This window comes from Mustela nigripes, chromosome 2, assembly GCF_022355385.1.
Source record: "Mustela nigripes isolate SB6536 chromosome 2, MUSNIG.SB6536, whole genome shotgun sequence".
Taxonomy (NCBI): domain Eukaryota; kingdom Metazoa; phylum Chordata; class Mammalia; order Carnivora; family Mustelidae; genus Mustela; species Mustela nigripes.
This window is the reverse complement of record NC_081558.1, coordinates 208,754,274-208,770,799: the sequence shown is the minus strand read 5'-3', so window position 1 is coordinate 208,770,799 and position 16,526 is coordinate 208,754,274. Positions and strand designations below refer to the sequence as shown.

At 47.2% G+C, this 16,526-nt stretch overlaps 1 long non-coding RNA gene across 3 annotated transcripts; it reads right to left on the bottom strand.

Annotated features, from left to right (window-relative positions):
• Nucleotides 1-2,363: 2,363 nt before the first annotated feature.
• LOC132010327 (uncharacterized) lies at nucleotides 2,364-15,919 on the bottom strand. 3 transcript variants are annotated; one of them, XR_009402215.1, is made up of 6 exons: nucleotides 15,793-15,919; nucleotides 13,202-13,274; nucleotides 11,874-11,976; nucleotides 11,624-11,724; nucleotides 5,730-5,806; nucleotides 2,364-3,670 (listed from the first exon to the last, which is right to left on the bottom strand). It is a non-coding gene; the product is annotated as an uncharacterized LOC132010327 (long non-coding RNA). The 3 variants fall into 3 exon arrangements; XR_009402216.1 differs by having other exon boundaries at nucleotides 2,364-3,334; XR_009402217.1 differs by lacking the exons at nucleotides 2,364-3,670; nucleotides 5,730-5,806 and adding an exon at nucleotides 5,830-6,096.
• Between the last annotated feature and the right edge of the window lie 607 nt (nucleotides 15,920-16,526).

Below are 16,526 nucleotides of genomic sequence, written 5' to 3'. Positions count from 1 at the left end.
AGGGGCCAGTTTGAACACTGCAAACAAAAAGGGAGGCACCTTGAAGTTGTTCTTGCCCTGGCTTTAAGCAAGGTGCATTGCCGCAGGGTGGGGATCGGGGCAGCTGGGAGACAGAGAGCAATGAGGAGAAGGGACAGAACTTCAAAGGGGATGTTCTGAAAATAAAGGAAAGCAAATGTGTCAGATGAGGGAGTGGCTCAGACAGGGAATGACACAAATTTGGGAGTCTCCACAGGGCATGGGATGAGCCTTCTTTTGTTGTTGCAGGGAAAGGGGAACTGAAATTTTGTCCCCTGCAACAGGGCGCTTGGAAAGTCCAGCTCTCAAAGCAGAATCCACTGCGCCTGGGGACTCCCTCAGAGGAAAACTGCTAATGAACTAAAGTCAGTGGAGACCCACCGCGCAGGCACCCTTGAACCCCTCGTCTTGTTCCCACCTGAGTTGAAAGCCCCATTATAAGAGGAAGCTTTCTGCAAATCATCCTGGAGCCAACTGTCTTTAGCAGCAAAAGGGAGGGCTACACGGTGCCGCATTTAATGGGAACAAGGATGGCTTATGGTTTCCCAGGGCGACTTGACTCACCTGTAATAACCAGCTTTGCAATGGTCCCCCTTTCCATGCTGTAACTGGAGCCCCCCATTCCCTAGCCACATGCCAGTGTTAATGCCGGGGTACCCCCAAGTGAAGCACCAGCCTCTGGGACACTCCTTGTATTGTCAGCTGTGTCCCCAAAGCCTTGTTCCCACTGGCTGCAGGGCAGGGAGCCCAGTGAATGGGCATTCTAGAAAGAGCGGGTCACCACACCCAGAAGTGTGGGATGTTTGGACTTTGTTGGAAAGCAGTGTCTTCAGATCTATATAATCAAAGATAGAGATGGAGATAACAAGGGTACCAGACCAATACCTTTTACATCCTAAACGTACACAATGTTATATGTGAATTAAATCCCCCCAAAGCTGCAAAAAGATACAGACACACCGTGTTAACTATTATTAATAGTATATAGATATTGAGATTTTGTGAAAAATTGAATAGAAAAAAGGAGAAGTGTCTTCTACTAGAAATAGCCTGAAACCACAATTCTACATGATTTTTATGCTTATGGTCTATCTCCCTTTCCCACTACCTGCCTCCCTCCCCTCCCAGTGCCTGCCTCCACCCCTTCAAAAACTGACACAGGGAAAATAGTTTGCCTTGGATGGCAAGAAATTCACAAAAAACATCCTAAGCAATTATGTTAAGTGTATTCGGTGACTAGAGTCATAACTGATTTCAAGAGCTTCTTCACTTTTTAAATACAAGTATCACGTTTCTTGTAGAAATTTTAAAAACACAAGGAAAAAAATGAGAACACTCAGGCACCCCAATCTTGCCATTCAGATATGACTATAGAAATTTTCCATTCTGGGGCGCCTGGGTGGCTCAGTCGTTAAGTGTTGTTAAGTGTCTGTCTTCGGCCCAGGTCCTGCCATGGAGCCTCAAGCAGGGCTCAGCGGTGAGTCACCTTGGCCCTCTCACTCTGCCCCTCCCACACTCCTGTTCCCTGGCTCTCAGTCTCTCTCTCATATGAATAAAATCCTAAAAAAATTTTTTTAAATTTCTATTTACATTGCTTTAATAATACCCATGTGTACAGATGTATACGCACATGCACACGCATGTCCACATGCACATACACGGAACCAGCTCAAGCTGATGAGCATGGGGGGGCCCCAGTGAGCTCATTGGAGAGAACTGGGAAGTCCATGCTAAATGCACGGGGGCGTAGGGTCAGGCAGAAGACGAGGAGGTCCGCATGACTGCTGACACGGCCTCTGGTTCCCTGCCTGCCCCTGAGCCAGGGCTCAGCCCCCTGGGACAGCCCAGGTTCATCTTCCTCGTCCTTTGCAGAAAACAGCATGGGACCCAGACAGGTGTTTGCAGCAAAGTGGGCGGGGTGGACATCTGGGGCAGACGTCCCCCGGGCACCAGCAGCAAAAGCAGGGCTAGGACTGTCCCCACACACCTCTACAGGTGATGGAAACCAGGGGGCCAGAGGGAGACTATGGGCTGATTATGGTCCTAAGAGGAGAGAAACATCCTGAAGGCTCCTCGGAGATAGCTGGGAGGACCGTGGAGGCAGGTGCTGCCTCGTGGAGACTGAGGACCACCAGCTAGGGGAATTCGAGTAATTATGATTAAAGTGACTTCATTTTTTCCCCAAACCAGTGAAGCCTGGGAAAATGAGTGATCGATATATCACTGTATGTATGTGTATGTATGTGTGTGTGTGTGTACATATATGTGTATATATATATATATATATATCTTTTATCTTAATATAAAATTGGATTATACCATAATTTGATTAGTAAACGGTTTTCTTTGCTAAACAAGATCTCATGAGTATATTTTTCATGTGGGTAAAGAGGTAACTATAATCAGTTTCAAACTGTGCTCTAGAGTTTTATCAAATTCTAGAGACTACAGAGGATGCTTCAATATCCCCCCAGCGGGGAGGAGGGGGGGAAGGTGAAGGTTCCTACATTCAGCACACGGACGATGGTCTACTTTTAACAGTTTTTTTTTTTTTTTTAAGATTTTATTTATTTATTTGACAGTGAGAGGGAGATCACAAGTAGGCAGAGAGGCAGGCAGAGTGAGGCGGGGAAGCAGGCTCCCGGCTGAGCAGAGAGCCCAATGTGGGGCTCGATGCGGGGCTCGATCCCAGGACCCTGAGGTCATGACCTGAGCCGAAGGCAGAGGCTTTAACCCACTGAGCTACCCAGGCACCCCTATTTTTTAATTTTTAATTTTACTCTTTTTTTTTTTTTTTTGAGAGAATCTGCATTTCTAAGAAGCTCTCCAAATGATGCAGGTGCTTGCCTCCACAGACCTCCTTTGATAGTGAGCCACCCCAGCTGCCCTACCAGAGCAACTCCTTGTAAGACAGAATATGTGGGGCACCTGGGTGGCTCAGTGGGTTAAGTGTCTGCCTTCAGCTCAGGCCATGATCCCAAGGTCCTGGGATTGAGTCCTGCCTCAAGCTCCCTGCCCAATGGGGAGCCTCCTACTCCCTCTCCCTCTGCCTGCCACTCCTCCTGCTTGTGCTCTCTTGCTCTGTCAAATAAAATCTTTAAAAACAAACAAAAAGACAGAACACGCCTGGGTCAGTGAGTGAGAACGGCTCTCTCTTCCCCAAGAGGACCTCTGCACAGAGAGCCGGGTCAGACCAGCAACCACCCCGAGTGAGGATTTGGTCCCGAAGCCACATCTCCCATCCATATGCTCTCGCTGGGGGAATAACTTCGTTCTGCTCAATTCGACCAGGGCTTTTGAGGGAGCCAAGAGGCTCCTGAAAAAAAAATGAGAGCGGCTTTACCCAGGTTAAAGTCGGGGGTCGGGAAGGGAAAAGATAGGAAAGTAGGAAAGTCAAGCACATCTGCAGCTCTTGTCCAAACAAGAGACCAAGAGCCTGGGGAGGCCCGAGAGCCCCTGGGAGAGGTGGCAGGTATTTGGGCAGGATCAATGGCTGAAGTACTAATTCGTCTTTGGCTCCCTTATTCCCCACCCACACCAATTTCCAACCGGCAGCCAAGCTTCACACTTCCTTGCCTTAGGGATCGGAGCCAGCTGTAAGGATTCCTGCTTTTGTAAATGCTAAATCCCTGCAGGAGATTATGCCAAGGGCCTGGAAGATGGGAGCAGAAGGGAAAAGAAAGGGAGGCAGTAAGAGCCCCCGAGAAGTGCCCAGAGAAGTGCCCCCAGGCACCCCTACCCAGTTCCCCATTCCCACGGAGGAGGCGAGGAGGCGGCAGAGTCTAAGGGCTGGGCGCCCAGACAGTGGGAGGGCGGGCAGAAGGGGGACTGCCTTCTGGGGTTGGGGGATTGCCTCTGTGGATACTCCTTCTCTTAAAGCCGACTTTGTCTGATCTTAAGGTCACCACGCCAGCTTTTTAGGCTTTGATGTGGCACAGTACATCTTGTCCGATCCTTTTCCTTTTAACTTGATTATGCCCTTATATTTAAAGTATGTCTCCTGTAAGCCTTTTTGTCATCACTGGAGAGGGCTGGGGGCCTACCAGCAACAAGGGGGATAGGCTTTATGGGGCTTAGAAAGTCTCCACGGGTCATAAGAAAAAAGGTTTCTAACGCTACTAATAGAAATTAAGCACCTTTTTAAACAATGGGAAACCAGAATGTGGGCGAGCGCAGTTCCACAGACGAGAAGTCGAGGTCATGGGACTGCAGCTCCTGTGGTTACTGGATACCCCGCACACCCGGCCATGTGACCAGGGTGAGGGCCTCTGTGTGTGTGTGTGTGTGTGTGTGTGTGTGTTCTCCTGCCTGGTGCACTTGGCCTGTGAAGCGTCTGTTTCCCTATCAACAGGGCTCACAACAGTGAAACCGACCCCCTCCAGGACCATGAGTACACTGGGCTGCCCTTAGCTCATACCTACCAACAGGGCACCGGCCACAGAGCCAGACGACCCCGAAATCCCTGAAAACAAGGCCAAGAGACAGCTTTCCTTCCTCAAGTTCACAGGTCCAGCCCCGGCTTTCCCTAGAAGGACCCGCTTGAGATTTCTGTGAAATGTTGGCCATGCCCAGGCTCCACCCCCGCGTGATTCTACAACCTTGACCTGGGGTCGGGCGAGGCATCTGTTATTATTGTTATATTATTATTTTGGAGTGGGGAGATTTCAACTTGAATCAATATTTGTAAAGGCTACCTTAAGTAAATCTAACATGCTATCAGATCCTTTGGCAGGCTGGAAATACTTCGGGGGGGGGGGGGGGGGGAGCCGGGTAGAAAGCCACCAGCCAGGTAGAAAGCCACCAGCATCATACAGGCAGGTCTGTGTTATTCTGTGGTATCACCAATGACACTGCGCTGGCTGGCCGCTAAGGATGGCTCTGCTGAGATGGAATGTGACCAGGCAGTGCCAGGACCCATCAAACGCACCCAGCCCACGGGGGAGCAGCATCTGATATGGGGGCCCCCTGCGGGGGGAGGATCACGGCTACAAAACGTGGAACAGGAGCCCTGCCTGCTCCTCAGCAAATAATTAGGCCTGAACCGTAGCATTACTTGATATCTCTATGTCCAAGGTCAGTATGAATGAATAGAGCTCTTTGCTTGGTTTCGTCCCTCAAAGCAAGTGTTTCAGCCATCTCCCTTTTCCTCCTCAATTCAGAGTAGGTTGTCCAGCACCTCTGAGCGGCTCTGAAAACAAGCCTGTGTGGGTATAATGGAAATAAAGCCATTTCCATGAGAAATGGCTTTTCTAGTTTAACCCCCACTCAAAAGAGCTTACTCAACCGGAGAGAAAAAAAAAAAAGCAGTGCTTTTCAAAGTATGAAAAACTACCCATTATCCATCAGAGAGAAGCCAGTAGAAATCAGGAGCTTTTGGCTTCAGGAAGAACGAGTGAATTTGAGGCTCATTTTTTTAAATGGAAAACTTCTTTTTTTTTTTCTCCTTTGCCTGCTCACAGCAACTCGTGCACAGTGTGAAGCCCAAACCAGATCTTTTGAAAATCATATTGTTCTAGGGCTGGGGGGCTGAGAGAGACAGCGAAGGTTTTAAGCTACAGGATAAGAATGTTTTCCCCCCTTGGCCAGACTGAATCCCATTCACTTACCGCCGTCCAAGGATCCCATGCCTGTCCCCACTGTCCCCGGGTGGCAACTGGCTAGATTTCATTAATGAAAACCAAAGCTCCCTGCTGGCAAGCACCAAGTCCCACCTGCTGCCCCATCTTCGCAGGATCAGTTCCGGCCTTGCCTTCCTAGCAGTCCTTCTCTGCCCCTGGCTTCTCAGCTCCTGCAGAAACAGAGGGAGGTGTGCGTGTGCGTGTGCGCGCATGCAGGGGTGGGGGTGGGGTGTGCGCCCCAAGGGGTTGCTGACGCCCAGCACAGGACTTCTCTCTGCTGCTTGGACATAGCAGTAGAAGGCCACAGCCGCCCCCGCCTGAGCTTCTGACCACTTGGCAAGAGCAGGCGAAGATGCAAGTGGATAGAAGCGTTCCTTCACCAACCGCCCTTGGCTTTCAGGAGACCGTCAGGACAGTGTTTCCTGGCTCCGCTGTTGCCCTGGACTGCCACCGGTGGATACTGTCAAAGCAAGAGACAGGGGGTAGGGGGGGTGGGTAGAGAACGGGATTTCTTCTTAACCCCGAGGCTGAGGTGGCTTGAGCCAGAAGGCCTTGCAAAGTAATCACCCAGGATAGGTGTCAGTAGTCTCGACCCACAGAATGGCCTTGGCGTTTCCATGAGCTAACAAAGATAATACGAGTTTTGCCCTTGCTTGCACACAAATTCCACCAGCCAGCTATCCCTGTGGCGTGCTCAGCACCCAATTGTTCAGAGGTAATTCTACCCTCGAGGATCCATTCCCTGTTTCCAGGTGGGAACTTGCAAGGCTGATTCCTTCCTCACCGCACAGTTTTCTGTAGCTGGCATTTAAAAGGCGGAATTTGAAAAACAAACAAAACAGCAGCGGCCTCTCTGTCACCTGATCCTCAGGCAGATTTGCCTTCGAGAAGGTCAGGAGATCAATGACTCTGGAAGTAACCTAACGACGCCATCTGTGGCTGCTTTACCAAAGACTTGGGAAAGAGGACAGAGTGAGGAATGGGTGCTCCTGGATTCTGCTCTTAGTCCTGATGTCCGGAGTCTATGCAGGTCCAGGTGAGTGGAGAAAATGAGCATGTTCTAGGGTTTCCCTCATCTAGCAAGCAGCGATGATCCTTCACCTTCGCAGGACTGCCTAGCAGATTAAGTAAGAAATGGTTGTATCAGGGTTCTCCAGGGAAGAAGAACCCATAGGATAAATGGAGATAGAGACAGACAGACAGACAGAGACAGGGGCATTATAAGGAACTTGCTCATGCCATTGTGTAAGCTGGCAGATCCCAAGATCTTCAGGGTAAGGAGGCCAGAGAGATCCTCAAGGGAGCCAGGGGTATATTTCCAGTCCAGCTCTGAAGGCCTGAGGTTCAGGACAGTCAGCCGTGAAGTTCTAACCCAAGGCCAGGAGGCTCCACACCCCAGAAGAGCTGACATTTTGGTTCAAGCCCAAGCAGGGAAAGCCAGTGTCCCAGATCAATGGGACAGGCAAGAGAAGCATCCCTTACTCAAGGGAGAGTCCGTCTTTTTGTTCTATCCAGGCCTTCAACTGATCGGATGAGGTCCCCACACCCACACATTGCGGGGGGGGGGGGCTGCTTTACCCAGTCTACCAAAACATAAGTGTCATTAAGTGTTATTCTCCTCCCCAAACACTCTCCACGAAAACACTCAGAATAACGTTGGACTAAATATCTGGGCAGACAAGTTGATACATAAAATGAACCATCACGGCAGAGTAGGAGGCAACAGCATGTACTGGAAAGAACACCATTTCTGGATCTCAGCAGCCCAAAGTCAAGGCGCGGCTGTCACTGACCAGTTGGGTCATGTGTAGGTTACTCTGTCTCTCTGGGGCTGCCTCAGTGGCCTTTTCGGGGAGATGAAGATAACAAAAGTCAGCATATGTAAATATGTGACATACGGGCACCAAAGCCTTAGTTGTTTCAAATGCGAAAAGTACTTTTTTAAGGTTCAGTGTGTCCTTTGCATTAAAGGCACATTGTTATTTAAGGTAAAAGAGGCACCAGACATGGAAAATAGAGGTGTGAATACAGAAAGAAAAACAATGGACCAGGAACAACACTGACCCATCAGCGTGTCCTTACTCTTCGATTAGAGTAGACCAGGAGCTCAGGGGTTTGGAGATGCATAATGACTACCCGCCTGTGAGGTTCCTCTCCTTTAAGGAAACTTCTTCTCTCTTTCCCCAGGACGTCTGTGGGCCCGTATTTACCTTGGAACCTAATGGTGCGGCGGCTGTGGTCTTTGCAGAGTATGGACCTGTTTCACATTATACACATGAGAGTTGGATGGTCGTGAAACCTAATATATTTGGGGCCTGATACCATCATCCACCATAAAAGCCAAATATTTTCCCATCTAGAAGTCAAGTTGGAAAAAGCTCTCTCGCAGTAGGTTGGGGTTTTAAAGACACGGTTATGGCTGCAAAGATGGTCTGCTCGTCCAGATAAGACCGGAGCCAACCTGACACCTCATTGCAGCCTGGCCCTCTTCCAAGGCTCTGTTATGCATGTGGGTGGTGTTAACAGCGTCCTGCTGGCAGCTGAGTAGACCAAGAGAGCAGCCTAATGGTTAGAGTAAACCTAGCTGGGACAGCAAGAAATGTGGTGGCTGGACTGGCCAGATAAGACTGCGGGGGGCCAGCAGGACAGTGCTTCCTGAGTGTGAGATATTTGGGGTTTGGCAAACCCAAAGAAGCTGGTTGCCAAGCCCCATTGCCCCTCGTTCCCTTGGTGTATTTCAAAGGAAATTAAATCCACATGTTTCTGATTTGCTGACACTTAAAGCTCATCCAGAGGTGGTTTTGCAAGAGTGGTTTGGACACAAGAAGGCTAAAGAAACTTTAATGATTATTGTTATTTTTCATTTTGAAATGCAGACCTGTACGCTTACATAATGAATGCCAGGCTTACAAAACCAGAGCCCAGTGTTGCCTGACCAAAACTTTTTGTCCTGGGGCCCACCAGAGACAGATAATTAAAGTCAACTCGAGAAGACAAACATCCAACCTAGAAATCCATCTTGCAAATGGCACTGTTAATGACCCCTTCTGATTGGGTAGCACCTAAGAACCCCCAAACCTAGAGTTCAAAGCCCTCTGCACAGTATGGGTTGAGTCTACTGATTTCAATATTCCCTCAGACTCTAGCCAAGGAGATAGAAACCTAAATCCAAGATGGCGTCATCTCGGTGGGTCCCAATAACCAAGGCCCGAGGATGTGGGGCATTGGCACCTCCAAGGCAAGAGGGCATCACAAAGGTTTTCTGTAGAATGTTCTGAAATGTCTTGCCAGGTCCCTAAATGAAACCTAGACAAGGAGAAACCCAAATTCTGCTTCAGGGAAATAGAATCACATTAGACACTTAGAAAGAATCAGTGCTTCTGGACAGAATATGTGATCTCTCCGAGTCTAGTCACATGAAAACTACTGGCCAGAAAGCTCAGGGACCAATGGTTTCCCTTCTTCTGAACCAAGGATAAACATTTTCGGTTTCTCCTATCCCCTCCATAGCCACTGCATATAGCTTTACCTCAAGACTCACCTCAGAGGAATTCTCAAGACAGAAGAGGTGGCTTTGTTTTCTCTGGCTGCTCCCACCTGTTTTCCCAGCCCTGGGCCATCAACTGCTTGATTGGCAGCTTGCTTGTTAGTCTCCACCACTTGTATCCCCCAGCCCCTAGCGCAGGGTCTGGGACATGATGTGTCTTTAAACTTCTCATCAATGAGGTGATGAGGGCTGAGAGGAAGACCCGCGACTTCACCTGGAACTCGGCCCTCTCCAGTTTCTCTCTCTGCTCCTGCAGTTTCTCTGGGTTTCTCTGGGTACACTTCAGCGTACACTTCCGGCTCTCTCTTGCTCTACACACTCCACACATGCTTCTTATTTCTTTTTTCTTTCCCACAAATCCCTTATTTCTTTTCATCCAGGTAACCCTTGCTTATCAGGTCAGCTTAGAAGTCCCTTTCTCTAGGAGATGTTTTCTTTCCAGCCCCAGGATGTGCTTCCCTCCCTTCTCTGCATAGTCGATACACATTTATATCTAACTAATTAAATACAAGGTCATGTGCACTGCCTCCCTTCCACCAAACTGCTGCTCCTGGACACCAGGAACCATGTCTGTCTCCCTCATCCCACCCCCAGCACTGGCACTGAGAAGTCTGTGTCGGTTCACTGACTGATGACTTCTCACACCAGCCTTGTACTGGTCTTTGCCACCAACAGAGCTCATTTCTGTGAACTGTACAAACTAAGAGCAATGAGAGTGTTTTCAGACAATTGGAAACCAGCACACATTTGAATGAGTTTGCTAGGGGGCCCATAACAAACATTACCAATGGGCGGCTTCAAGAACAGAAACGTTCTGGTTCGAAGTTCTAGAAGTGGGAGTCTTGAGATCAAGGAGTTCACAGGGTTGGTTCCTTCTGAGGGCTGTGAGGTGGGGTCTACTCCGGGCCTCTCTTTTAGCTTTTCCCGGTTTGCTGGCAATCTTTGGCACCCCTGGGCTTGGGGAAGCATCCTGTCCATCTCTGCCCGCACCGTCACATGGCATTCTCCCTATGTGCTTGTGTGCCTCTCTGTCCAAATATCCCAAGATCCCTTTTTCTAAGCACACCAGTCCTATTGGATCAGAGGTCCCCCTGATAATCTCATCTTAACTTAATCATCTGCAAACACCCAGATTTCCAAATGTTCACTTTCATAGGTATCGAGGGTTAGGACTTTGATACCTTTGGGAGAACGCAGTTCAACCTATAACACCACTCTTCTGGTAAAGAAAAAAAAAGTAGCTTAAAATTGGCATTAAAATACAGCAGCCATTTGATTTATTGTCCATGCAAGGACATTTTATTTTGAGAATGAAAGGGGGCCCTATTAATAATTTTTCAGGGACAACGGGCGTAAACCAGCCCCATCCCAGGCAGACAGTGTCTGATGGTGGCCTCCCTCTGGGGCTAGGCTCACTGCCCAGGCTTTCCCATGCAAGGATGCATCGTACCTGCACTTCAAATCCCTCTGTGTTTGTGTTCCCAGCAAGTTCAGTCTGTTTTATATACAGTCGCGGTGAGACCGAGGGATTAGCTGTATTCCGGTGATAGTTAATTCACTGTTTCCAGTCACCAAATGCAAGCCCAATCTCAGCAATTAATTTGACCAGATCAAATCAGGCCCTCTTACACCTGTTCCCCTGTTTTAATTAGGCTCTAATCTCCCCAGGGGAATTTGAGGCACCGAGCACCATTACCTAAGCCTTAGATTAGGAAGGCAGTGTCAGATACCCCATGTCGCTATAAAGCACAGGCACCATCCCTGAAACAGGTCCCGCCCTTCGGTCTCAAAATTTGCCTTGACAACTGTGATCCCCCCAGCACAGTTGGGGGAACGATCCCTTTTTTTTTGTTACAGACTTCCTTTCATCTCTTCCCAAGGGAAGGCAAGGTTCCCAGTGGTGCTTCTTTCTGAGGTAATTGTTGGACAGGAGTCAGCCAGTTAAGACTGCCCATCTAATTAACAGAGTCTGTTATGATTTATCAGGATAATGAGATGAGGAACAAAGACATCGATTTTTTTTTTCCCCCTTCCTGATATTTTGGCCTCTTTTCTTCCTTTTGGAAAATGACCCAACGTTAATGAGAAAGGAGTTGCTTATTGTTGGGGTGCAAACAGAGAGATAAATGACATCGGTAATTAAGTCTCAAGCCCTCTTTGGTATACAGAGTCATTTGTCAGGCAATATTATTCAATTAATTAATTCCATTAGGGCTACCACATTTCTCTGACTCCAGCCATTCAACCATCAGTGATGATAATTCATATGATACATAAATAGAATGGGTAGTAAATGCATCCTGAGTCCAGGAAGAAAGGATTTTAGCCAACCCAGGAAGCCTAGCTAGAAGCATTTGATTTGAAAACACGTAAAAGGATCATAGTTAGCCATGTACCTCTTCCCAATGCATACCGAACGAATGCTCTGGGCATTCCTTACTTTGAATGCCTGGGAGGAGGAAAGGGGACGTCAGCGTGGTCCAGATCACCTTCTGACACCAAATCAGTGGACACTGTCAAGGCCTCTGGTCAGCTGCCCATCTGTTGTCAGAGAAGGGACAAGGGACAGGAAATGTGATGGTCTCAAGGCAATAGAATGAGAGAGAAGGTTCTCGAATCATGCGGTCGGGTGTTTTTTTCATATAAAACTAATCATTCATGGATATTTATCAAAATGAAAAGTGGTTTACCGACACTGGGCGGGCAGTTTTTGTCTGCTTTCTGTCCTCTTGTCAAGGGGAGAATCCTGACCCATCCGTCTCTCACTGCTCACTCCTCAGGGTAATTCTGTCTCTGTGGATGATCGAGTTAACAGAAAACACATCACATTCTCTTCAGTCCCCTTACTCTTTCCACTCTCCTTCTCAACTCTTGCCGACTTTCTCAGAATTCTTTACAGCCTCCTAGTGTGAAACTTGCCTTCAAAAGGGCGGGGGGGGGGGCAGTCCAGAACCATATTTAAGAAACTAGAACTAAAGGAATTAGTATCATGACATTCTAAAGAGAAAGGCCAGCAACTCCTTCAGTCTTGACAAATCCCCTTTTATACCTTGTCGTCTGCCTGCAAATCCACCTTTCCTTAACCCCCCAATGTGAGCCAAAATAAAATACTATCTCTGTGCTTCATTTATCACTTTCTTCTGCTTTGAGTGGTTGCTAATACTACGGGAGCATTGTGATCTGCTCTTTTTCATTGTGACACAGCAGTATTTCAGCTAGATTCAGGATTAAATATGCCCTGTGTGCTGGCGTGGGAACCTTTCTACCATTCCTAGGAAAACAGCTCACATTCCAAACAGCTGACTTCCAAAGTCCAGAATATGATCTGCTTATAAGCTGGGTAGCTGCCTACACAGTTCTAGCCTCTTTTCTCCTCCTGACTAATCAAGGCGTCTTTTGTTTCCTGAGCTCATTCTCTGGGAAGGAGTGTGAAATCCACATTGAAGGCCCCCCAAAGCCCACAAACCCCGGTGAGAAAGAAAAAGCCCAGGGAGGTGGTTTTCAAACTTAAGCCAGCAACAGAATCACCTGGAAGGCTCTCAGAACAGACTGTGGGAGATCTGGGGAAGGACCCAGAATTGGAAGTTCTACCCCCACCCCCGACCCTGCCCCTAGTGGAAAATTTCCCTTCAGAAAAAGATGGTCTTGTGCAGGGATCACATTTTGAGAACTGGCCTAGACACTATAGGTACAAAAAGGCTACGGGGTAGGGGGGTAAGTAGATTTCACAATCCTGAGCATCCAGCCAATAACCTGGCTGAGGCAAAGGCCACCCTTTCCTGGGAGGGATCAGGACAAAAGCCTTCCCTGGGTCTCCTCCACCTTTCCCTGTAGGCAGAGACCATGCCCTAGAGTCAGGCCACCAATTTCCTTGGAAGAAGCCAGCATCACTTGCAGTTTTAGAATTAGATCCAGAAATAGTGCAGAAGACTCCCAAGATTGGGGGATCTCTGAAAGTTGGTGAAAACATTTTGTTTCGTTTTGTTCTCTGTTTCCCTTGGATGTCATACATACTCACAAGTGTTGTACAGGCTTGACAAGGCTTGGGGATCTTCCACTGTTCTTCATGGTAGACTCAGACACCCACCAACCTGTTAGAGCAGAATGGGGACCTGACAATTCTCATTTGACATGCCGTGAGTCCAACAGACATCCGGCCCAGTGTTTCCCAAGCTTCTCTTTGAACGCCACTCACAGAGATATACAACCCACCCCATCCCTGCGCAATCCATATTCATATCTTAACTCTAGCACATTATTCTAATGTCTAGCCCGGGTTCCTCACAGAAAGCAGAGCTGGGGACAAAAGCTTTTGTACAGGAAGCTTATTTTGGAGAGTGATCCCAGCAAACTGGAGTCAAGACAGGAGGGAGTGAAGCAAAGAAGGAAGGAGAGAAGGTGGCCATGTGGTCCATCTCGTCTCCTATGAGGACCCTTCTAAGAAGCTGTGTAGAAGGCACATTGGAATTTTCAGCCTGAGGAAAGAAAAAGGAAAGCATTATCCCATGGACTTCCATTCTCTTTTGGAAGGTGGTCTTATGGGGCGTTGACTCCCTTACAACTTCTACATTGTACAGGCATGTTCAGGAGACCAGGAGACAGTCCCTGAGGAGCCCAAGGCTGAAAGAGAGACATATGGTGAAGCTGAAACAAGGCATGGTCTGGGTCCACCTGCCAGCAATGGCTGGCATCAAAGGTGGGCCAGGAGGTGAGAGACACGCACAGATGTCCAATACAGTGTATTATGAAAAGAAGAGACTGGGAGTAAAAGATATTTTCTATCTTCTGCACATACATTGTAAATTTCATGTTGGTATAATCTTTAATATTCAACATATTTTAAAATTTAATTGAATGTGAGGATTAACACAGAATTTCTGGAGTGTGCATCTAAAACCCATAAACTTTACAAGGTGCCCACATGGCCTATTTCTAGAAAATTCTACCACTTTTTTTTTTTTTTTTTTAGATTTTATTTATTCATTTGGCAGAGAGAGGGGGTAGGGCACACAAGCAGGAGGAGTGGCAAGCAGAGGGAGAAGCAGGCTCTCTGTTGAGCAAAGAGCCCGATATAGGACCCAACCCCAGAACTCCAGGATTATGACCTGAGCCAAAGGCAGATGCTTAATCAACAGAGCCACCTAGGCGTCCCAAATTCTACCATTTCTGTGCCCAAAAGTCACTAGGAAACAATGACAAGACAATAAATTTCATGGTGACAACTGCAAGGCCACCAGATACGAGTAGGAAGTCAATAAAAGAATTATTTTGTATTAGCTGTTTGGTGCTTACATTAAAACACAGGTTGAAATTAATTAGGAAAATCGCCTTCGTGACCTCATGTCTGAAATTCCTATATTTTGTGCTTAGAAAATCAACTTAGGGCTAGTTGTAATCACTTCTATGCAATCGTTGGTTCTTTATCAATGAAAACCAAAAGTAGACATAATTGTCACTGTCTTTTCTTTCTGTAATATTTAGTTTCTGAAGTCCAGGGGCATCTTCAGAGGGATAGATTTTGATGAGAAAAAGATCATTTTCAGATAAAGAAGATTAGCATCAGGTAATTTACTGCATTAACAACATGAATTTCAGCATCTGTGTTGCTAACACTTCTAGTCTCTAACAAAGGATCCACTCAAGATATGCACCAAAGAACATATGGCTAAGAATAAGGGCCACTTGAAACTGTATGACAGGTTAGAAGCTTTGGGGGTTCGCCTCAGTTAAAGTGACTGAGGCCAACTCTACGAGCATGCTCAGTTCGGCCACCATCCCTGCCACGCATGGGTACATGATACCCACTCAGGGGTTCTGGAATCATTCTGGGATGAGAGATAGAAACATTTAAATGCTTTCTAAAAAGAACTTCCTATCATTGAAATGTTGAAAAACATGCTAAAGTACAGAAACAAGAATAATGAGCCTTCAAATACTTCTCCAGCTCAGTTATCATGGCCAAACTTAAATTCGTTAAAAAAAACAAAATAAAAATTTTTTTTAATCTAAACACGCATCAGTTTTGCTCTTAAAGGCAAGAAACCTGGGAAGATTTTCATGACCCCCTGAGGTTTGTGACCTGCTGGTTCCTTGGTTCACTGACCTTGTTCAATCCTCTCTTTATACAAGGGAATGCTATGCTTCTCCATTCTCTCTGGCTCTCTCTCATGCTTGCAGCAAATTAAGTGAACTCTGTCTATCATTTCAGCAACGGTGACATACAATCCCAGTGTTAAAGGACGGAATTTTCCAGTGTAAGAAGCAGCAGAAAACGAACAGAGGATACGTTGCCATGAGCAAAGGCTCCTCAACACAGTATCTCCAACTATGCTACAAAGCAGCCCAGCGTTTGGATGAAAAGTGGGGGAAAAAAATCTGACAATGGAGTGATTGTTCTCCCTCCACAAGCAATGCTACTATTTCTAACCCCTTGATGGGCTGGCACCAGACGCACATCGTCTAGGTCTTCCTCCCAGTGGCGGGCAAGCCTAAAGGCAAAGGGGAAAGGTCCCGTTGTTTTCCAAGAGACTAAGAGCCACACACCAGGGCTGCAGCCACCAGAACCTTTCTTCACGGAGCAAGGGCAGGAAGATCAGAGCAGTCACTCACCTTGTCTCATTTGTTCACGAAGAACCCAAAGCCAGCGGCGTAGATCGGCTTCTTGCTTTTTGTCCAACTACTTGCCTACTACTCTAGAAAAACAACCAAGGTCTGCCAAGAATCTGCAATCTCCTAAATCTTAAAATAATGACTAGCCTATCCAGAGTTTCCATCCAAGGCATTGTTGGTTCCTATACAAGAAAACCCTCTGGGGTGAGAGTCAGGAGGCCAAGAAAGGCATGTGGTTATTTTTGCCACACTTTGGAAAGAATGGGAAGTCTATTTTTGACACCAGCTGTTCAGCTTTCAAATAACTTCAGCCCGTAAAACACATCTCATTTAAAAACCGATTATCAATCTTACTTAACTTTATGCCTTTTCGGTTTTGTACTATTTCAGGTGCGTGCACACACGCGCACGTGAGCGTGCCCAACCACACATGTTCTCATACCTACATTCTATTTCCTGGCCATGTGTGAGCTAAATAAAGTTTTGACATAGGTTCAAGAGTCAAGGCCCCCATTTTCATATGACAACCTCCATCTTTAAAAAAATAATAATAATAAACAACAGTGATCAGGTAGAGAGTTGGTGGCTTGGTTCAGAGGACAGTGCTTCTAAGACTGACCACAGTGTTCAGAGCAATGAGCCATTAAAGAAGGAACTAATCGTTTAAGAGATCGAGGAGGGATATGGAATGGAGAGGGGCAAGGGGCAAGAAAAGGAATCACACAGTAGTTGTT